The 23,469-nt window shown below is 43.4% G+C and overlaps 1 protein-coding gene across 2 annotated transcripts in view; it reads left to right on the forward strand.

Moving 5' to 3' along the window:
* AKR1B1 (aldo-keto reductase family 1 member B) overlaps positions 1–23,469 on the forward strand; it is a 158,801-nt gene that overhangs the window by 23,490 nt on the left and 111,842 nt on the right. For both annotated transcript variants that reach the window (XM_021078497.1, XM_021078498.1), the window contains exon 2: positions 19,255–19,380. The gene's annotated coding sequence lies outside the window, so the exon portion shown is untranslated. The remainder of the gene's footprint in view (positions 1–19,254; positions 19,381–23,469) is intronic.

Raw genomic sequence — 23,469 nt, forward strand, 5'->3', positions numbered from 1 at the left:
TTATGGAAAATTTCAAGCATAGATAAACAGTGGTATAATGAATCCTACTTACTCATCATTCAGCTTCAGCTGTTGATATTCTACCAGTCTTGTTTCTTCTATTTTTCCACTCCCCAATTCCTCCATTTGAGTATCATTATTTTTATAGTTTTTAGGGTAAAATTTATGTACATTGCAACACACAAGTCTAAATTGAACACTTTTGACAACTAGATACACCTGCGTACCTACCCCCTTACCAGCTTTCCATGTCATGAGAAAGAGCCCTCCTCCCTTCCCGAGTGGCTCTCCAAACAAACTGCTTAGTTTTTCTTATTCTAGACCCTCATGTAAGTGAAACATACAATTTTTATACACCTTTTTGTGCCCAGCTTCTTTTCTCAGCGTTGTGTTTGTCACATTGTCGCATGTATCCGTACACTAATCCATCCTTTTTATTGCCACGTGACAACATACCACAACTTACCCATCCTTTTGTTGATGGACTTTTGGGTTGTTTTCATCTTGGGGCTATTGTGAATAAAGCTGCTATGAAAATTCTTACACAAGTCCTTTTGTAAACATATATTTTCACTTGGATAATTGCCTGAAATTGCAACTTCTGCATCATATGTTTTCTTTGCCAAAGTTTTTGGTATCATTTTACGCTCCCACCAGCTATGTATGTGGCTTCTAATTGTTCCACATTCTCAACAGTTGATATTGTCAGTGTTAAATGTTAGCGTAAGTGGATTCTAGTGGGTGTAAAGTAGCATCTCAATTTAGTATTAATTTGCATTTCCTTAATAACTAGTTGTTGAGCACATTTTCGTGGGCTTATCACTTCGGCTTAATGTATTTTTTACATGCAGTTCCCTAGCCCAGAACACTTAATACCACCCTTGTCTAGTTAACTACTTACTCCTTGTCGTGTTCTTCCTCCTATTGAAAGGAATCCTTCCTCCAGTGAAGTGAGGAGAAAAGGAAATCAGCCTAAAAGCTACATGAGAACCAGTTTTCTGGGGTCAACATCAACCACTGTCATTTCAGAGCGCCCTGGAAGGTCAGGGCAGGCATGGGTCTCCTTTCTTGCACCACCCCACCCACCCCCGCCCGGTTTCCCAGTTTAGGAACTGCAAACAGCCCAAGTCTCAGTTACTGGTTGGGTTTGACATGAAGAGGTACAAAAAGCTTCTAAGGGCGGGACTTAGGTGGAGACTGCGGCAGGCATACGGTAAAATGTAAAGGGGTGGCACTTTGTGGAAACTGTATGGAAGAAGAGCAAGCACTTCCGCTTCAGTATTTCCCTTGGAAGGGATAATCCTGTGGCTTTCAAGCCTGTAGAGAAATCAGATGATTCAAATTCACAGCCTGAGAAAGAAACATTTTCTTGGAATATAGACACTAAGTTCTCATTGACTAGAAAGGCATTTCACCCTCTTGCTGGCTGTGTTCTGTAAAGCTCCTTCCCTGACTGTTTCCAGTGTCTTCAAAGAAGAAAAGCAGACATTCTCTCAGCCCTCCCTCAGCCTGACCTTCCAGTGCCTGCCTGTGGGTGAGCAGAAGCAGGCAGGGAACCTGTGTGGGGAGGCAGTGGGGCTGCTCTCACAGTGATGAGTTTCTGCTTTCCGCATCTTGCCACCCTCCGTGGCCGGCCTTTTGGTTCCCTCCCATGAAGAGGAAGCTTTGCTGCTGTGTTTATCAGTCGTGCCTCTGAAGTGCTTACTTCTGGCGCACCCACTGGTGCACCCACTCGTATTCCCTTGGCATTCAGTGCTCCTGTAGCCACTGATGGCTTTCTGTTGCCAGTACTTGCATCCTTTAGCCTAGGAGCTTTCTCTGACCACAAGAACATGCTGGGTGCCAGGCTGACTGGAAGTGCCAGGGAGTTAACAACCGTGAGAACAGCCGCCAGACTAGTGACAGATGAGAGCTGATAGCTAAATTCTCCATATTTCTCATCCTTTGGGTGGGACAATTTTCGGGGATGCTCTAATACCACCTCCTAAGGGTTGCACAGTAGAAATGAGCCCCAGTTCCCCAGGGCAGCAACATGCTCATGAACTTGTCCTCCTTTCCCTGGCACTGCCTCCTCCCTTCCCTGGCACTGCCCCTCCCCTACCAGTGCTTCCTGAAATTGCCTTCCCAAGAAACTAATTTTGGTCCTAGTCTCAGGGTCTCTTCTGGAGACACCTAATGTAGCCTAGTTCACTATCAAACACACTAATAAAATTAGAGTGAACATATCGAATACTTTAAATGTTTCCTTTTATATCTAGTACTCCTAAAGAGCAGAATTCACTTCCTTTTTAACCCAGTGTTATCCCCAAAGTATTATTGTTAGAGAATTCTTCTCAGGTTAAGATTGAGTTTAAAGAATAATTGCAAAACCAGGGAAGCATGTCTCACATATTTGAGTTCAGATGGATAGTCAGCCACTTCTTTCTCAAAGGAAATGGTATAATGTATAATATCATTTCCCAGCATGTCAAGATACTTCTGTGTATGATAAAAGACATCCTTTGTGTATTGATGTTTTGGTTTTACTTATCTTTGCCCATTTTAGGAAACAAAAATGGAAAGCAGGGGTAATTTTGCTGAAGACAGGTGGCTGACCCTGCTATATGCATAGGCACGTGTGTATGTGTGGACCCAGGAGTCCTCAGTGTTCTTTGCCCTCCACCCTGTCCTCCTGCAAAAACATAAACACAACAACAATGAAAAGAGTCTAGCAAGTGTGGGTTTATGGATGTGCCATGGGTTGATAAGTTTGGAAATAGGTCCACTTAATATTTCTATAGGTCAAGAATCAGAAGGTTGAAATAATGTCAAGGTCCCTTGGCTCAAAAGGCTGGAAATCTTCAGATGCCAAGATATATTTTACTTCCCTAGCCAGTAAAATATCTCTTAAATCCCAACCCCAAATCCAGAGGTTCAGGTCCTTAGCTTAGTTCCATAACTCCCTCCAAATAATTGTTCTCCAGGTAATTTAATATTAATATCACTGTTTTTTTTTTTTTTTCCTTTTCTTTTTTCAGGCCATACTTGTGGCATATGGAGGTTCCCAGGCTAGGGGCTGAATTGGAGCTACAGCTGACTGCCTACACCACAGCTACAGCAATGCCAGATCTGAGCTGAGTCTGCAGCCTACACCACAGCCCACGGCAATGTCAGATCCTTAACCCACTAAGCAAGGCTGGGGATCAAACCTGCAACCCCATGGAGCCTAGTCAGGTTCGTTACCACTAAGCCACAATGGAAACTCTACACTGTTCTTTTTTTAAAAAAACAACATAATTGCTAGTTTATAAGGACTGAATCTTATTCTAGTTTCATGTTTAATTGAATTAAATATACTCTATGGTTTATATGAAGAAGAAGGAAAAAAAAAAAACCTCCTCATGCTTCAGGTTTAGCTCATGATGCTTTTAAAGAAATCTTTGAATCAATACAGTACAACACAAAGATACCTACTGGTTCAGCCCTAGATTCTCTGTGTCTTCATCTTTTTGCTCATGGGTTCATGACAAAAGACTTTATACACTCTCTGTAACCAATATCCTTGTAAACATAACACCTTTCTCATCCTCCCTCCCCGCCCATGTTTTCTTTCCTGAAGAAACTGGGGCAAGTGTTAATAAACATCTCTTCTGGTTACTCTTTGATTCTCCCCACATCTGTTCTCTGTTCTCCTCTGCTATGTCCTTTGTCCTGGCCTCTGTGGACTGTGTTAGCGTCTGACCAGTGGGAAGCACTGGCAGGAGACCAAATTATGGAAGGAGAAATAAGCTCTGGTGTTTATCCCCTTCCACATCCTCTCTCTCCACTTTGGTTCTATCAATGACCCCATCACTAAAATGACAGCTGTGGTTGGGCAGTCCCTCTCGACTCCTGCCCTCAACCAGACACTGATGATAAGGTTGCCTCCACCCTGCTGCACAGGCTAGAGATTGCAGCAGCCCCCTCTGTCCCTAGTCTCAACATCCCTCACTGGTTCCTCTAACTCTGGTGTAAAAAAGCCTCTGCACAACAAAGCTGAGTATGCTGTCTGTTTCTTGCCGAGCCCCTGGCTAATAAGGCCTGCTACTTTCACGTTTGCAGCAGTCCCTGACTCAGGGACAGATTTAGGGATCACAGTCATTTCTCTGAGCCTGGAATCAAGTTAAGTACCTGTACAAATAGACATCACATTTCCCCCGAGCACTCCCAATACTCAGAGGGAAACGATGTCAGAATTTTTTTAGAAAAAAAAGTGTTTGACTGAAGCACACTGTACCATTTGATCTAGAAGCTCATAGAGTAGTTTCCATTGTGGCTCAGCAGGTTGAGAACCTGACATAGTGTCTGCGAGGATGCTGGTCCGATCCCTGGCCTCGCTCAGTGGGTTAAGGATCTGGTGTTGCCGCAAGCTATGGTTTAGGTCACAGATGTGGCATGGACCTAGCATTGCTGTGGCTGTGGTATAGGTCTCAGCTGCAGTTCCAATTTGACCCCTAGCTTGGGAACTTCCATAAGCCGCAAGTGTGGCCCCCCAAAAAAAGGACGTTCATAGAAAAATATATTTGCACCTTTTAGGGTCAAGAATGGTATTTTCTGGGAACTGAACTTGGGAAAATCTGGTCATTTGTGGAGCTACTAGTATGTATATCAGTTAGCTATGGTCCCCCAAATTCTATGTAATAAACCACCCCAAAACTCTGGTACCTTAAAATAACAACCATTTAACCTCACAAAGCCTCAGATCAGCTGGGCAGCTCTTCACCCTCTTTGGGTGGGTGACTGACTAGTCAAGACATACTGTTCCCATGGAGATGACAGAGGTGCAAGAGGCAAGCCCAACACTCAAGCACATCTCAAGCCCCTGTTTATATCACGCCTGCCAAAGCAAGTCACATGGCTGAGCCCATGGTCAAGGGTGGGGAGAAAGCTATTCCCCTCATGGAGATGAAAAGGAGAAAGGTGTACATGTTTTTGACAGTCATCTACCACAGCAGGTAAACTACAGAAAACTCATTCAAAGGTAAACTGCAGTTTGTTCAGTTAAAGGGAGGAGAACTTGGTTTCTGTTTTCGTCTTATTGCTCACAGGTGAACTAGAGTGACTTTTTAAACTATCAGGCTAAATTTCTTGGCATCTAGAAAGTTTCTTAATACAGAGATGATATTGCCCTAGAAATAGAGGCATTTGGGGGTTTCAGATATTAAGTAGATGTTCTTGTTACAAAGATTCCATTATCTGTTCATGGTTAAAGTGGGATTGCCAGACTTGGGACCTGAATCTAGCCTTGTCCTATTATTTTTTTTTTTTTCTGCAAGGTTCAGATTCCCCCTAGATTACTCTCATTCTGAATCCTGGGGTGAGAATCAGCTAGTGATTCCATAATCTGAATATCCCAAAAGTAGTCTAAGGGTCCAAAATGAATATTCCTTATCTGCACAGGCTTTCCTTAATTAGTGACTGATTTGTACTTTAACTGAAATTTACTCCATTTGGAAGGGGTTAAAGTTGAAGATTTTAACAGCTCTCACCAGTTTAGTGTCTATTAATCTTTCTTAGCCCAAGGAGTGGGGGGAGGGGGAACTTCCCTTGCATAGGATAGAAAAGGAGCAAAGAGTCCTTAGTTACCTTGGTCATCTTTGGGAAGGAAATAATGATTTTAAATGGTAAACCCAGTAGAGAAAATAGCTGCAAGATCAGCAAGAAATCTCCATTATGCTCTTAGCACAGTGTGTGAACCCAATGAGTGTTTATACATGATGAGTTAATTTCTAAAAAACATTAGCTTGGATTCTAGCCATCAAGTGACAGTATAGAAAATTCAAAGTAAAGAGAAAACCATAATAATTTACATCCATGACAAACCACATAGATCAGAGGATATTGGAACTTGACTTGAAGAATAAATTGGTTTGAATAGATAAGGAAAAAGGAAAATGCACTGGAAGGCAGAGTGTGAGTAAAGTTTAGAGTTATGAATGAACGTGGTATATGGGGTGGTATGTAGGGGGTGGTGAGAAGACCATCCTGACCAAAGCAGGGAAGTGGTCACAAATTAAGTGGGACACCGATTGTAGTGCCTGGTTATGAGGGTCTTAACAAGCGAAGGCATTAAAATGTTATGGGGTGGGTGTTTGAAGCTATTGGAATTTCTTGGTGGGGAGATTATTTAGTGCAAATGTCTGGCGTTGTCACAACAGGCTGGTTTTATTTGTGACTCCAGGACAGATTTTGACTTGATAGTAATGATTGTGGTGGATGAAAGAGGAGATGATTCATGTGTATTTTGACTTCTTTACAAATTTGTTTTCAGCCTGAATCATAGGAAGAGTCTGTAGCCTTTTCCCATGGTCTTTGTTGGCAGCAGCTGTATGTTCCCATGGGAACACACATATTACCTATCCAAACCTTCCTCTTTTATTTATGCTCTCAGCTTCTGTTCATGTGATGTTTTCATCTTTTCTATGGAGCATATTCACATATAAGCTTAGAGCACAGTCTTTTTCTTTTATAACTGAGGGTTCATTCTGAATATTTTCAGATACATAAAACTCCAGGTAAAACTCCAAACCAAGTATGATGGAAGAAGGCATTTGGCTAGACCATGGAATGATACATGACCTTGAACTTGTCCGTGTAAACGTTTGCGCTCTCTGCAGTGACCAGATGAAAGAAACATGGCTCAGTGTGCTGCTTCTTGGCTAATTCTAGAAGTCTGCTAAATGCCAATCCAAAATAAGAAGAATCTCCCTCCCTGGTGTTTAAGAAGATTGCAGTCCTGGGGGTGACATTGCCCTTCTCATCTCCCAGAAAGTTCTCCTCTGATCATAATAGCCAATGAGCCAATACTTACTGAACTCCTTACTCAGAGGACACACTAATTTCTGTCACTTTGTTCCTTTGCCAAATTCCAATGGCTTGCAATCCAAAATAGATGAAGTTAAATAAGAGCAGTTGTATGTTTTTGAGAAACTCTGGGTTTGGATACTGTAGATTTTCTAAGGTTTTTGTTTGTTTGTTTTTGGCTACACCCAAGGCATACAGAAGTTCTTGGGCAAGCGATCCCGAACCCAACCCATAGCAGTGATAACACTGAATCGTTAACTCCCTGCACCACAAAGGACCTCCCCAGATATTGCTTTCTTTTTATACCAAAAAAAAAAAAAAAACATTGAGCTAGCTTCCAGACTAAGGGCTGGTGATTCAGACATGAATAATACTTCCTCTGGAGTATTTCAGGTAAGACAAAAGGATATCAAATAAGCTATGATAAAATTTAATAAGTCCTTTAACAGAAGTGCGCCCGTTCTATGGGAACACTGAAGAACACAATCCCGTGGTTCCAGGAAGGCCTTCACAGAGCAGAAGGCATTCGGGCAAGTCTCCAAAGATAAGCAGGGGCTCCCTAAGTGGAGGAGCAGAGAGCAGAATGAATAAAAGCCCGGACACCTCAAAGTGCAGTGCTGGCTGTTGCTGCTTCTTTTTTTTTTTTTTTTTTTTGGCTTTTTAGGGCCACACCCATGGCATATGGAAGTTCCCAGGCTAGGAGTTGAATTGGAACTGCAGCTGCCAGCCTACACCACAGCCACAGCAACTGTGGGATCTAAGCCGCGTCTGTGACCTACACCACAGCTCATAGCAATGCTGGGTCCCCCACCCACTGAGCGAGGCCAGGGATTGAACCTGCATCCTCATGGATTCCAGGCAGGTTCATTTCCTCTGTGCCACAAAGGAAACTCCCGGTTGTTGCTTCTTTTCATTCCAGATGACACAGGTCAGGAATCCAGGGCGAGACCAGTGTTTGGGAGGCTCCCTTCCTCAAGTGTGGTCTTCTCAGCTCAGACCTGCTGCAAGCAGACATTTCAGGACCGCAGAATCAGGCTGATGAAATCATGAGGGGAGGACTTCCTGGGGAGCAAAATATTTGCAAACGCTTTCATGGAACTGGGACAATGGACTCAAAATAATTGCAGGTTTTCCAGGTTGTGAGGAAACATGATTTCTGGAGGAGGAGTCATAATCTTCTAGAATATGGGCTTCCTAAGGGCAGTGCTCCAAGGTTTTAGGAACTTTGGGTGGTCCCAGCCTTCTTCCCTAGTCCCATGAGTGCTTCCTTGGGGTTTTTCTGACCACACACTCTTCACTTTGCCAAAATGTGGGTTCACTCCCTGTGTTGGTTTCCTAGGACCACCAAAACAAATTACCACAAACGTGGCTTAAAACAACAGAGATGTATTCTCTTGCAGTTCAGGAGGCCTGAAGTCTGAAATCAAGGTGTTAGCAGGGTTGGTTCCCTCCCCAGACTCTGAGGGAGAATCTGTTCCATGCCTCTCTCCTAGTTTCTGGCAATTACCAGCAATCATTGCCTCTTATAGACACAGCACTCCAGCCTCCACCTCCATCTTCAAAATGCCTTCTTCTCTGTGTCTCAAACCCTCCTCTCCCCTCTCTTACAAGGACACCAGTCATTAGATTTGAAGCCCATCTTAAGTCCAGGATGATCTCCTTCCAAGATCCTTGACTTAATTACATCTGCAAAGATCCTGTTTTCAAGGCTGACATTCACAGGCTCCAGGAATTAGAAAGAACTTGGGCGTATCTTTTGGAGGCACAATATTTATCTCACTATGTCCTCCCTTTCACTGCCCACCTCCAGCGGCTTCTGAGCACTTGTATATGGGCTGTTTGACCTTGTCCATAAACTGGATTCTGGGATGGAAAGACACAGTATAACTGTGTCTTAACTCCTGTTGGTGAGGAGTAAAGCAAGGGTCCAGATTCTCCAGCTCCTGGTGTCCAAGAGTTTTCTTACTAGAATCTCTGACCAGAGGCTCGTCAAAGATATAAGCTCTACCTACAAAAGGTCCAGAGCAAAAATGTTTATTAGAAAAAGGTGAGACTTCTTCAAACACACCTTTTTTTTGCTTTTTACATCCCCTGTGGTTGTCATATATTCAGCCTGTTGTGAAGAAAGTCAGAGCATTTACATCTCTAACAGTTAAGTGGCTTATTGGGTTCTGACCCCTTTGCTAATCAGTGGCTACAACAGGGTTCACCAGAACCAAGAGGCACAGAAAGGAAGGCCAGGTCACAGTGTTTATTGAGGGTAGAGTTGTTAACCAGTTGCTTCCTGCTAAATCCCAGATGCATTTTGTAGGATAACACTTTCAAAATGGATTGAGTAAAGCCACTTCTGCTTTACTTTCTCATAAATTACTTTTCTCTCTTTGCTTATAACATAGTGCCTACTCTTGGAATTCAGGATGATCTTCCCAAGAAAATTTTATTTCTTAGCTAATTATGTCTTCCTGGAGCAATATTACATGTTGGAGGTTGTAAATAGAGCATATTCAACCGTGGTCAAATCTAATTTCCCCTACTCTGTGTCTGTACCCAAGCAGCTGAACGTGGCTGGAAAAAGACTCAACCACCCTGACTGCTCTCACTTGAAATTTATGTTCACTAAGCTCAAGTGGTGCTACTTGGCCATCTCGTTCCATTTCTTTCATCTGTTTCCCATCTTCTTCTCTCGCCTCAATCCTCCAACAACTCCTCCTCCTCATTTCTCAAATATCAGCTTTCTTTGCTCCTGTGAAAAATATTTCAATTCAGAAGAGAATTCCCATACCCGCCCCCACCTCTCAACATCCGTGACCATACCCTCTGCCTTCTCTGTTACTCTCCATGAGTGTGTGCTCCCGAGGAAGCCCCCTCCAGTCGTGCCCGATCCTACATCCTTTTTCCTCTCGTTTACCAAGGGCACCTCTTCTGTAGTCTTTCCGCCTATTCCGGCATCATTAGTTTTTCCCTCTTGACTGGATCAGTCCATCCACATGCAAATGTGCTGCAACATTTCCTATGTTAAACACACACACACACTCATGCACACGCTCACTCTCATACACACACCCGCCTCTCTTCTGACCCCATCTCTCCCTCCAATCACTGTTCAATTTCTCTACAATAAAACTATTTGAAAGCATCATCTGTATAGGCTGTTTTCAGTTTCTCTTTGGAATTCACTCCCCATCCTGAACCACACCTCCAGAATTGATCCTGTCAAGGTCCCCTTCGCTTCCAAATTGCTAAATCCAGTGGTCAAACCTGAATTCTCACCTTGGTTGACCTTCTGCAGCATTTGACATGGTTAATACTTCTCTCTTGCTGGGAGCACTTTTTAAACTTGCCTTCCAAAGCACTGCTGTCTTTTTTGCTGAGCTCTCCTCGGTGTCCTTTGCTGGTTCCATCTCACTTCCTTCACCGCTAAATGTTGGAATGCTATAGAGCTTTGGTGATGGGACACCTTTTCTCTCTTAACTCACTCACTCTTGGGGTGATGCTAGATCCTTTCATGCTGTGTCTGCCCCACTTGTACCCCTTCAAACTCACCTCTACACACAGAAGACAGCTTGCTGGGACCCTTTCTTCTGACTCTGCTTGGGGGCAAGGGTGGGGGGCTTTTACAGGTCCAGAGTGTATGGGGGGAGGAAGCTCGAAGTGCTAGAGAGTTAATGCTCCCAGAACAGCTCTCAACCAAAGATGAATGACAACTTGGTGGGTAATTAACCCAGCTTTCTGATCCCTTAGTTAGGATACTTTTGACGCCTACTCTACACCCTCTCACAGAATTCTCTCTTGTGACAAATTTCAGTTGCCTCCTGGGATAACTTATAACACCCCTTTTATTGACTTTCTTCCTTTCCCTGTATCATTTCTCTTCTCTACTGGCAATTCTTGGACTCTCTTCCCAAGTAAACCACTCACATTCTTGCCAGGGTCAGCTTCTAGGGGAACCCAAACTAAGACAAATACTGTGTATATGTCAGTGACTCCCATATTTATTTATATCTCCAGTACAAACATCTCCCAGATTCTAGAGCCATATATCCAACAGCCCTCCCCCCGGGATCTGTACGGATGCATTTCAAACTTAATGTGGCCAGAAGTGAGCCCCTGATTTCCCCTCCAAACTGGCACTTCTCCAGTTGATGTGGTTTGGACTGCACCCTTCCTTTCACATGCACTTTTGTTGTAGGATTGTCGGTTCCCCAAGCCCCTAAGCATGCTCCTTCCTCTGGCCTTTGCGCTTTTTTTTTTTTTTTTTTCCCCCCACCAGCTGGAGCATTCTTATTCCAAATACCTGCATGGTTTGCTTCTTTAAAGTCCCTGGAGTTCCCATCATGGCTTAGCAGTCACGAACCTGACTAGGATCCATGTGGACATGGGTCCAATCCCTGGCCTTGCTCAGTGGGTGAAAGGTTCCAGCATTGCCGTGAGCTGCGGTGTAGGTCACAGATGCAGCTCGGATCCTTTGTTGCTGTGGCTGTGGTGTAGGCTGGCAGCTGTTCCTCTAATTTGACCCCTGGCCTGGGACTTCCATATGCCGCACCTGCGGCCCTAAAAAAAAAAGTCTCTCCTGAAATGTCACCTTATAAATAAGAGTCTTCTTTATGGGATATGAGATGCATGTTCCCTGATCTTTTTTTCGCCCAGCTCCCTTTCTCCTGCATGCTGCTTTTCTCAGACTCCTAGGCTAGCTGGCTTCTGGTTGGAGTCAATAAACGGGAATGGCATGAGACTGGAGAGTGGGAGGAGGGAAATGGGAAGGGAGGGGTATTTTCTCCTGTCTCCGGTGACAGCAAATCTTTCCTATGGCTCTAGTTCCTTTTGAGCTAGATTCTAGCTTCTTCCAGGTCACTCCAGCCTCCAGGATCTGAGAGCACAGTATATTTCCTTTGTCCCTGCTGTGTAGGAATGGTAGTGGCTTCCAGCTGTTACTGATTTCTAGGTTTCTTTACTGTTACTTAGTTGGCCTCTCAGGTCTTCCAATATTCATGTAAGCAACTCTCTCCATTAAATTCTTCCCTTTTAGAATACTCAGACCCATTTCTGCTTTATTCATTGGATCCTGACTGACACCTTGTATTAGTTTCATTCCCAAAGGGAAATTTGTAATTTGAGGAGAGTTTAATAAAAGAATTATTTACATAGGTGTTGGTTTGGTTTTAGAAAAACAACAAGGATTTGTGCAGTACCTCTTGGCCAGTAACAGTATCTAATACATAGAAAACCCCCAAAGAAGCCACAGGCAAACAACCATTACCACATCTAATAAAGGAAGCAAAGTTGCAAAGTACAAGATCAACACTCAGAAAGTTAGTTGTGTTTCTATATACCAGCAGTGAACAAATTGTAAAGAAAATTAAGAAAACAATTTTATTTACTGTAGCATCCAAAAGAATAAAGTAACTAGGAACCCCGATGCAACCCCTAGCCTGGGAACTTCCATATGCCATGGGTACAGCCCTAAAAAGACAAAAAGAAAGAAAAGAAAAAAAAAGAAATCATATGTTCCGGAGAATCAATATATTCTCCTGAAAAAGAAATTTTGAGTCTAAAACGCTGGGAAGTTAACAGAAACTAACACTGGTGAGTTATATGGCTTGTGGGTTATTTTTGCAAAGAAAACTACAGCATACATATCTGCTGTGGTGTTTTGTGGTTGCTATGCTCTGCTGCTTAGAGGGGTTTCCATGATTGGATGTCTTGGGCCTTAGTCTGATATCTCTATACCATTGCGCTGCGTTTATTTTTTTCACTTAACAAGAATTACCATATTGTGATAGGCTAAAATGGAGAAAGTTAACTTAACAAGATGGAATGTCACGGGCATGAGAAGTCCTTTACTCAGATCTAGAAAAACAAACAACTGTCCAAGATCTGGGTGGGAGAGAGATAGTTTAACAGTGTCACATGGGGAAAAAAAGAAAAAAGGCTCAGGGCTTTCCATTGGCTGTAAGCTAAATATGAGTCAAGAGCAAGTTGTGGCTTTTTAAGAAAACAAAACAAAATAAAACCCTAAAGAAATCTTAGCTTGGACAAACAGAATTGTAGTATCTAGGCCAAGGTGAAGAAACCCTTTTGTTTCTCCTTCACTCAGCAGCCCTTCCCAGGGGCACTGAGAACTGCGGAAGCATTGGGTCAAAGAGGGACAGCACCGAGCCACAGGGGTCCAGAGGAAGGGCTGGGCAGAGCGGGCTGAAACCGTCCGCTTGAGGAGGGTCTGCAGGAATGGGGAATATGGTGAGGGGTACACTATAGCTTTCATTGTCTGCGCTGGGCAAGGGGTGTTCAAAGAGGGAGTTCATAAGAGAGAAATTGCTTACTCTGTGCCACTCCCTTCTTTAGAAAAACATCAGAAAGGGAACTTAATATTGAGTGTCTGCTCCGTGCCAGGAAGTGATAACCACTTTACACGTGTGGGTACATCACCTCCTTGCACCAGCTCTCTGAGACAATCATGGATGTGCTTCTGACACCTTAGCAGCATTCAGATAACTCTCTTCCATTTGAAGATCAAGTACGGGGAACGTATATGCTTGTTATTCTAAGCACGGTGTTTTGATACTGGGTGGCTCCAGTATTCCACTTGAAGGCTGAGCAGTCAAGTTCAGTAGAAAAAGGGCCTTTGCTCCCAGGATCTGACACAGTGGTGCTCTGTTCATCTTTCTGTACTCAGACCAGGAGCAGACGGGGGCAGGGTGGTAGGTGGACTTCAAGGAAAGGGAGATTTGTTGGAGGCTGCCAAGTCTAGGTGTGGTGCCTGAGTATCAGGCTTCTGCCACCTTCCAGCCCAGCTGTTGCTGGCTCTCTGTGTTTGCCAGGTAGCTCCTATCCGAGGAGTATGGTGTAGCCACCTCCACTGGATCCTTCACTGCTCTGCTTCAGCATTTACCTGCCCACTGGGTCCTTAGCAGAGTCTTACTCCCACTTGCTCTATCTTGAGATTCTGTTTATAAACAAGAACTTGAAGATCATATTCAAGAAACTGTTTGAAAAATACTAGGGAAGGTATTTGAATTTCAAACAATTCCTCCTGTGCCTCCGTATGAAATATAAAGCCTGCTTCCTGCTGTCCAGGACTCTCCAGGTACAGGTCAAACTAAGAAAACACTGAGTGTGTCAGGATACTGGTGTCTCCCTCACGAACACAGGGAACAAAATACGTTACATCTACATACGTGCATAATATGTGAACTGGACTTAGAGGGTGAGAAGTTTTCTGTTACATCCCGGCATGAGAGGTAATGTCATGCTTGCCATTACATTCCTTGTGTCATCTAAACTGAATTTCTCATCCCCAGTATAACCCTACTATGTCTTCTCTTATTGTTCTACTCAGAAAGACTTCTTTCTCTGTATCTTTCAAAATCATACTCGGCCCTGAAAAGCCCTTTTTAATTATCATCTCCTTCATGAGACCTTCTCTGATCCGCAACCCCCACTTCGTGGATGAGATTTTCCTTTCAGAGGGCTCGTAGCACACGACTAAGACCTTTGTACGGCCCTTATGTTATTACTTCTCACCCTCTAAGATCAGTTCACATATTACGCACGTATGTAGATGTAACATATTTTGTTCCCTGTGTTCGTGAGGGAGACACCAGTATCCTGACACACTCAGTGTTTTCTTAGTTCTTAGTGCATAATAACTCATTGTAACCCACGCCCTAAATGGAAAAAAAACAACTCGAAGATCTAGAAGGTAGCAACACAGTGCGTGCACAGTGCTGCACTTCAGCACTTGAGCAGCTGGTTATTCGAACCCTCTGTAACTGATCATGTATAATGAGGAAACATCTCTCTTTTTCTTTTAGCTTTTCCTTCAAAAACACTGTTGGCTCGCCATTCCCTGTCCCTTGGAGCGACCATGGGGAGATCCAGTGACTCTATTCATTTTCTGTTCACTCTTGGATATTGAAACAGTCTTTTTGGGTATTAAAAGGTGCTCTCTAGCTAAAAATTCCAAATTGTCAGGTAGTTCAAAGTATGTTCCCTTCCTCAGCTCCAAACTGATTTTGGGTTTGAGGATTTACCAGTGAGAAGAGCCACGTGGTCTATTCTCTCACTCTTCTTGCTCTTTGCTTTCTCCTCCCCCAGCTCATCCTGCCAAGGGCACCTGAAGCCACTCCTAATAAACTCTTAGACTATCTCCTCAAAGTTTGGAAAAAATAATGCCTCCAGTACATGAGATGGCGAGATGGTAGAAATTCCTCAGCAGAGAAAGGAGTCAGGGGCTTAGAAAGGTGGGCATGTTAGACCTGACTCATTTGTGCAGCACCAGAGACTCACCAGATGACTGTGTTTCTCAGGAAGGTGAGTGAACACTCTCCACTAAAGCTGCAAGGAGTGCTTCATGAGGGAGACGCCAGTATCCTGACACACTCAGTGTTTTCTGTCCTCCATAGGCTGTGGTTGAAGGCCAAGGAGGAAACACTGCTGGGAAAACTGGGCTCCCTGGTGTCATGGAGATGCTAGTCTGAAGTAGCAGAAGCAGGTTGATGGCATATAATTATCAGAGTGAAGGCAGGATTTGCTGCATTAATTTGCTGCATTGATTTGCTGCATTGATTGCCACAACAGGGCTCTAGGAAGACAGGTTGATGCAATTATTCTAATGGATAACAAGACCAGAGTGACAACCAGGGGGCCTTGGCCCATGGGTATCTGTGCCAAATACAAACCATGATTTCCTAGGAGCAAGATATAAGGATAGGGAGTTGCTTAATTTATATCCAAAAAAGATCTTGAGTCGGTCAATACCACAATGTAAAATCATGCTCTCTTGTTTAGTTTGAAAAGTTAAAGTGTGTTTTAGACTTAGCTGTTGATTGAAGGGCTATATCCCTTTGAAAGAGGCCCTGAAATACCATCGCAAGTAGTTATCATAGCAAAGAGCAGTCCCTTCTCAAATATCTCAAACATCTCCATAGCTTTTTTGTTGTTGTTGTTGTTGTTGTTGTTGTCTTTTTAGGGCTGCACCCACAGCATATGGAGTTTCCCAGGCTTGGTGTTAAATCAGAGCTACAGCCTTCAGCCTATGCCACAGCCACAGCAACGGAGGATCTGAGCTGTGTCTGCAACCTACACCACAGCTCACAGCAACAGCAGATCCTTAACCCACTAGGCAAGGCCAGGGATCAAACCCGAAACCTTGGTTACTAGTGAGATTCATTTCCTCTGTGCCACAAGGGGAACTCTGACTTTATTTTTTATATTTCCTGTGCATATCCTTCATGTCAAAACAAGAAGAGTGAACTTCAGATGTTGCCCTTTTAAGTCACTGTAGAATATGGTTTGTTTTGTTATTGAATTATATTTATTAGGCAGTGACACTGTAACTGTGCTAAAAAATGCATAAGTCAACATTACCAGGTTAAGCACGCCTCACAATATTCCACACTCACAGGAAAGCAATAGTCAGAAAAATTAGGAAATTAAAAACGGAATTTCTCATTATAGCAGAATTTCTTCACAAGAATTAAAAATATAAATGAGGCTGCAAACTAAGTTTCTAGGTGGCTCGCTTGTTATCAATCATGGAAAGCCATTTACCAATGGTAACTTAATTAGGTGGTCTTTGACTATAAAAGCTGAAAAATTATGTCCAGAGAAAATATACATGTTTAAGATGATCAGCCTTTTGGTAAGAACACTTGGTCAGAGTTGAAGACCCTGGTAGCAACATCAGTAGCTAGCTTAAAAAAAAAAAAAAAAGAAAAAAAAAAAAGCTAATGATTCTGAGTATTTTTCATTGTATCTTGACGAATTGACAGATGGTACTAACACAGATCAGCTGTTGTTTACCTGAGGTGTCAATGCCAAGTTGACTATTCTATGACTAGTTTGTGTGGAACTGCAAGCAAGAACTTCCTTCCTTCCTCCCTCCCTCCCTTCCTTTCTCCCTCCCTTCTTCCTTCCTTCCTTCCTTCCTTCCTTCCTACCTTCCTTCCTTCCTTCCTTCTTTCTTTCTTTCTTTCTTTCTTTCTTTCTTTCTTTCTTTCTTTTTCTTTTTTTTATGGAAGTACAATGAGTTTATTTACTCCATTCTTCTCTATTCTTTAAATAAGTCTTTATGTGAAGACCATATTGTTATGCCCAATATACAGATGATGAAGAGGAGATTGAAACTGAAATACCCCCAACAAAGTCACAAGCCTGGTCTGAGTGGTCTGAGTACATTTTTTTTTCTTTTCTTCTTCTTCTTTTTCTTTCTTTATTTCTTTTTGTTGTTGTTGTTGTTTTGTTTTGTTTTTAGGGCCGCACCCACAGAATATGGAAGTTTCCAGGCTAGGGGTCAAATCAGAGCTACAGCTGCTGGCCTAAACCACAGCCACAGCAATGGAAGATCCAAGCCACCTCCCCAGCCTACCCACAGCTTGTGGCAATGCTGGTTCTCTGACTCACTGAACAAGGCCAGGTATCAAACCCGCATCTTCAAGGATACTAGTCCTCATGGGTTCATTTCCGCTGTGCTCTCTCCTTCCTTCCTTCCTTCCTTCCTTCCTTCCTTCCTTTCTCTCTCTTTCTCCCTCTCTTTCTTTCTTTTGTCTTTTTAGGTTTGCACCCAAAGCATATAGAAGTTCTCAGGCTAGGGGTCAAATCAAAGCTATAGCCGTGACCCCACACCACAGCTACAGCAACACAGGATCCGAGCTGCATCTGCAACCTACACCATGGCTCACAGCAACACTGGATCAGGTCCTTAACCCAATGAGAGAGGCCAGGGATCAAATCCATGTCCTTATGGATCCTAGTCGGGTTCATTACCACTGAGCCACAACAGGAACTCCAAGAATATTTTCAAATAAGTTGAGACAATCGCTAATTTAATACAATCTGAAGTGGAATCTGCTAAGATGTATATTGGTGATAAAAATCTGTGTGGAGCAGAAACAGTGTTGGACAAATTTACAAAGTTTGTGGAAAAGTAAGATGTTAAAGACTGATTATTCATTGTATGACTCATTAGCAGATACTTCACAGAAAATATCTGACTCTCTCATGAGTTATTGAAATAACACTATAAAAACTTAATTTTTTCACTCTTGTGGACTTGTCTTCAGTTCTATGAACTTTTGTCAGCAGTAGAAGCTGAATATCCTGACTTACCGAATTAAATGGTAGTTTGATAGCTTAGTAATAGTAAAATTTAATTGTTTTTTTTTGTTTGTTTGTTTTTAAACTCAAACTTGAAACTGAACAAGAGAAACTACCCTCAGCCACTATCATTTAACACTGAATGACTTTGGAAAGTTTTTGCTAAATTTTAGGTGGAATGTGGTATTAAGAGTTTTTACCTTTCAGAGATATATACTGATATATTTCCAGATGAGAGGATACCATTATTATTATTATTATTATTATTATTGCTTTTTAGGGCCGCACCCACAGCATATGAAGGTTCCCAGGCTAGGGGGTGAATCAGAGCTACACCTGCCGGCCTATACCACAGCCACAGCAATGCTGGATCCTTAACCCACTGAGTAAGGCCAGGGATTGAACCCACAACCTCATGGTTCCTAGTCCGTTGTGCCACGATGGGAACTCCCAGATGAGAGGATACTATGTTTGGAGCTTGCTTCAAAATAATTGGGAGGGGGAATGGAAAGCAAGGGGATACAGGTGAAGTTGTACTGGCTATAAAATGATAACTAAAGCTCAGCAATCTGTACATTACATTCAATATACTATTTTTATACAATTCTGTATATGTTTGAAATTTTCCATGACAAAAAGTTAGGAAAAAAAATGAACAGTATCTATGATCATAGTTGACGAAGAAATCACCTGATAAGTTGGTTGCCCTGCAAAGATGTCTTAAGAAGGAAGAGGCGATCAGAGTAGTCATCAGTGTTCAAGGCAGCAGTCAGCCCCTCAGGCAGCTAGGCGTCTGGGGAGCCACTCCGCACTTTGGCTGTTGAGCTAATGAGCCACATAGAAGGTAAATCAGAGGGTCAGCAGGAATGAGCCATGCACATGATTGGGGTGAGCTCTCAGCGGAAATGTAGGATCCTACTAAGTGAGGAATGAAAAGCCCTTTAGAAACTCTCTGCCCTTTAGGGAGCAGAGAGTGGAATGCTTCTGGGTTGGCCAAAGACCCAGCTGACCAAGAACAGGGTAGCCAAGAGCAGGGCTACCTAAGAAGCTGGTGTGCAGAAATTACAAGCTTCCTGGGAGAAATATGGGAAAGTACAGTAACTAACTTCCAAAAACATTTACAAACTCAAAAAGAAGAAAAGCTTGGAGGTTACAGAAACTTGCCTGATATCAAGGGAAGTTGAATTGCCTAAAACCAAGGCACTTCCTCTTTCATGGGCCACCTATTCTTTTAAGAATTTAGTGTTTTTTTGTGGTTTTTTTTGTTTGTTTGTTTGTTTTTTAATGAGAGAAAATAAACAAGTGTTCACAAGTATAAAATTTTGTACTTGATTTCAGGACCTCCCCGAAGCCTGGGCTCCATGAACCACATGTTCAGGACTCCTGGATGAAAACCTTCCTCACGGAAAGTTGACAGTGGAAGTCAGAAGAGCATTTCTGCTTACGGTGTGTCCGTTTCAGGCAGTGAGTACATAGCGACATTAAGGATATTTTCCTGCCCTAGAAGGATATACATGAAATTGCAAAGGACCAGGTGTGGGAGATGTGCCCGGTGGCGATGTGTTGGAGCAGTCACTGAAAGGCTGAAAACGGCTACTTAGCTTGAGAAAGCCAAATATTTAAACCATATCTCATTTAAAAGTTTAGTGGCCACTTCCCAGCCATCATCTCCACTCCATCCCCTACAATCCCCACTGGTGATTTTTCAACATTCAAATCAATTCAACCAACTTTTGTAGACAATGTATTAGTAGGTGTGGTCTCCCTTGCCTCTCTCCTAACTTGGATACCATAGGCATGTGAAGTGACAAAGGACCACTGGGTGGCAGCAGAGTCTCTACTAAACTGTCCACCCATTTGGTCACCAAGTCCAGTGTGGTAATTGTTACTTATGATGGGAGCCTCAAGTTTGAAGGGGCAGTGGACTTAAAGGATAGACCATAAAGGGTGATGAGTCAGCAGAGGGCAAGAAGATCTTGACCTTCATATAATGTAAACCAGAGAAGTGGCTAGACCAGCAATGGGGTGGCAGGGTTTCATACCTACACACGTGGGCAGTCTCCTGCTTTGAAACATCCCCTGTCCAACTGCTTTGAAGCTCTTTTTAGTTAAGAGTCATTCACTTAATGCCAGCAAGCCTCCTGGATTCCTTTGCTCTTAATTGCGTTGCAATCCCCAGTGCTAGATGGAATCAACGCTTCTGTCTCTCTCCTGGGCAGCCAGGCTCCTGCAGAAAGTTACAGAAGTCTGCATGTCAGATCAACTCTAAATCCGTAATGTGTAACCTCAGTGGTAACCTCAAGGCTGCTCAAGTTTCCTCTTTTCATCCTTAGTTAACTCCCTGGGGCATTACTCATAGAAGCAATTCCAAGCCTCATCCATTCCCTGAAACCCCTTACTGCATGTCAGTTCCTCAGCCACATTAGAGGACCTCACATCCTCCTTTGTCCGGAGAACTGGGACCATCCGTCCGGTCCTCGTCTGCAGTCTCTCTCCACCATAGACAGGGCACAGCCCTGCAGAGTCCTCTGCGGTACATTCCTTGAGTTGAATGGGAAAGACGTCAAAAATTCCACCCCCTTCAATGCAAAGTAAGAAACCAGGTGTCTCTCTCCATCTCATGTTTGGATCCATGTACTCCTCTGAATGATATGTTCCTGTCTTAGCTCAAACTGACAGAAAATCACAGCCTGGGTGGCTTAATCAACAAACATTTATTTCTCACAGTTCTGGAGGCTGGCAAGTCCAGGATCAAGGTGCTGGCCAGTTTGGTTCCTGGTGAGCCCCTTCTTCTGGGCTTGTAGACAGCTGCCTTCTCCCTGTCTGTCTTTCCTTGGGCTCATTCAGAGCGAGAGAGGGATCTCTCTCTTCTTCTAACAAGGCCACTAATCCCATCGTGAGGGCTTCACCTTCATGATCTAATCTAACTCCCCGTCTCATCTCCCAATACCATCCCATTGCGGGTTAGAGTCTCAGCATATGAATCTGGGGGAGATAGTCAGTCTAGAACAGCTGCAACAGTTCTGTAGCTGTTCAGTTAATAGTTTGAAAGCACTGTTTGTTGTATATTTTAGAGATTAAGCCCTTGTCAGTTGCATTGTTTGAAACTGTTTTCTCCTATTCCATGGGTTGTCTTTTTGGGATTTTTTTACGGTTTCCTTTGCTGTGCAAAAGCTTGTCAGTTTGATTAGGTCCCATTGGTTTATTTTTGTTTTTATTCCTGTTGCCTTGGGAGACTGACCTGAGGAAACATTTGTATGGTTGATGTCAGAGAATGTTTTGCCTGTGTTCTCTTCTAGGGGCTTGATGGTATCTTGTCTTATGTTTAAGTCTTTAAGCCATTTTGAGTTTATTTTTGTGCATGGTGTGAGGGTGTGTTCCGGTTTCATAGCATAGGACTATGGCAGCTATAGCCAATATATGTAGGGATTTCACAGGTGTTAACCAAGTCCCAGATCATACTGCTCACCATAGGAAAGAGGAGTTCCGAGGACCAGGAAAAACAACTTTCTGTGGAAAGCTGGCATAAGATGGTGGCTAGGGTCCCAAAGAACCATCCTGCCTGGGTTTAGATGCTAATTTTTTTTATAGAACAAAGAGGGGGAAGTGAGGAAGTAGAGTAAAAAAGACAGTAGACTGTTGCACATAGTTCCTGATTCAGGCCAGACTTAGGAGGCTACCTGTCAATTTCCTCTTTCCTACCCTCATTCTTCATTCATAGGTGGACCTGGCCAAGATGTTCCCTGCAGGCTAAACAGAGGTATTTTAGCTTAATGCTTAAGGCAGAGGCAGGGTTCCTAGAGATGGGCCTTTATGTTTACTTTAAAGGCAACATGCCTTTAGTGGATTAATTTGCAGCAAAGGCAATAGAATACAAAGGTTAAAGTAAAAGAAACAGATCCAATATGGAGTCATATTTGTTCTTCCCCTTACACAAGGATCAGGATAAGACCTGATCACTGTGGTCACAGCATACGGAATTGAGACGTACAGGTGGACGATATAGGAAGGCACGTTCTTACCTCAGCATGGGAGAGACATCTTTGAACACAAGATTTTTCTAAGTACTAGTTAGCAGAAGTGAATTCCTGGTCACTAGAGGAGGTTGGGCTTTACCCGACTGTGATGTCAAAGACCCGGAAGACCCTCAGTGCCTCTAAGACCCACCAGCATTGAGAGCCCCTGAGTCCAGCCTGGCTGGCACCAGGTGACTCTCTTAAATCAGCCCTATCATTTCAGCCACAGCCCAAAACACACAGCCGTACATTAGCCTTGGGGCTCAGCTGCTGCCTCCGGCCCACTTCACCCACAGAAGCAGGGCAAAGCTCCAGGGAGACAAAACCTATTTGTTTGGCAGAGCTTGTACAGCCTGCAGCTATGAATGTGTCGCTTTTCAACTGGTAGATTGGCAGACAGAAGAAAAGCAAAGAGAATTTTGCTCACCATCCAGTTCAACAGAGATTAACCCTGCGCAGCCAGTGGCTGACAGACAGTGCATCCTGTACTCCAGACAGCAGAGATAAAGACGATAACAGGATGAAGCACTCAGTGCTCCAGACACGGGAGACGAAGATGATAACGGGAAGCTCTGTGCTTCGGCCAAGCAGGCCCCTTAGATAGTTCGATGTATATCTCCGGAAAGGTTGTAATGAGTCCAGCTGCTTGCATTTTCCCAAAAATAGTGAAGCACTAAAATCATTAACCTGAGATGTCTGGTCTTTGTAACTAGCAGCATTCTTTCACTCGGATGCACACTTGACTGCACGTATTCCCCAGCCCCCCAGCAATCATGTGAACTAGTCTCCCTACCCCCACCCCTTTGGAGCAGTTTCTCAGAGGTACCCAGAGGCCACGTTCTCCCGGGCTGTAGTCCTCAGTAAGACCCGGAATAAAATTGAACTCACACCTCTCATCTGGTGTGGTTTTCTTTCAGTCCACAGATTCATAGTGGATGATGTTGAAAGGCCCTTGATTAGGATAAAGCAAGTGTTTAAAATCCTTGTCTGGGTGCTTGGCTTCCGGCTTATAGGTATAAATGAAACGAGTTACATACAGTACATTAGAACACAACGATTACAGTAATTTCCGTTGTCAAATATCACCTGTTGGTTTAGAAATAAGCAAACCCGAAAGAAGTTCCATGCTTAAAGTGCTAGAATTAGAGCAGAAAGGAGTACAGAGATGTATTTTCCTGCAGTCATTTTTGTCCTCTGAAAGCTCAAGCAGAAATTAGGAAATCAGTTCAGGAGATCCAGGGGCCTGTAGGACTAGCTTGTTTCCAGTCGTTGCCAGGAAGTGAAAAGCATGGGGTGCAGGAAGATCCCCCTTGGAAGCTGCATAATCTGCGAGGCAGGTAGAAGAGAGCGAGCTAGAGTTGTGGGTTCTAACTTCTATCTACTAACCTATTTCTATTTCTGGACTTTTAAGAAAATACTTGCATGAAGCATCTGTTTGGGTGATGTGTGTGTGGCTTTATTACTATAATTAACACCAGGAAAAAGAGGTTGTGAGGACAAAGAATGTGGTAGGGCTTGTGGATATTTTTGATTTTCA

Source organism: Sus scrofa, chromosome 18 (genome assembly GCF_000003025.6).
Source record: "Sus scrofa isolate TJ Tabasco breed Duroc chromosome 18, Sscrofa11.1, whole genome shotgun sequence".
In the NCBI taxonomy this organism is placed as follows: Eukaryota; Metazoa; Chordata; class Mammalia; order Artiodactyla; family Suidae; genus Sus; species Sus scrofa.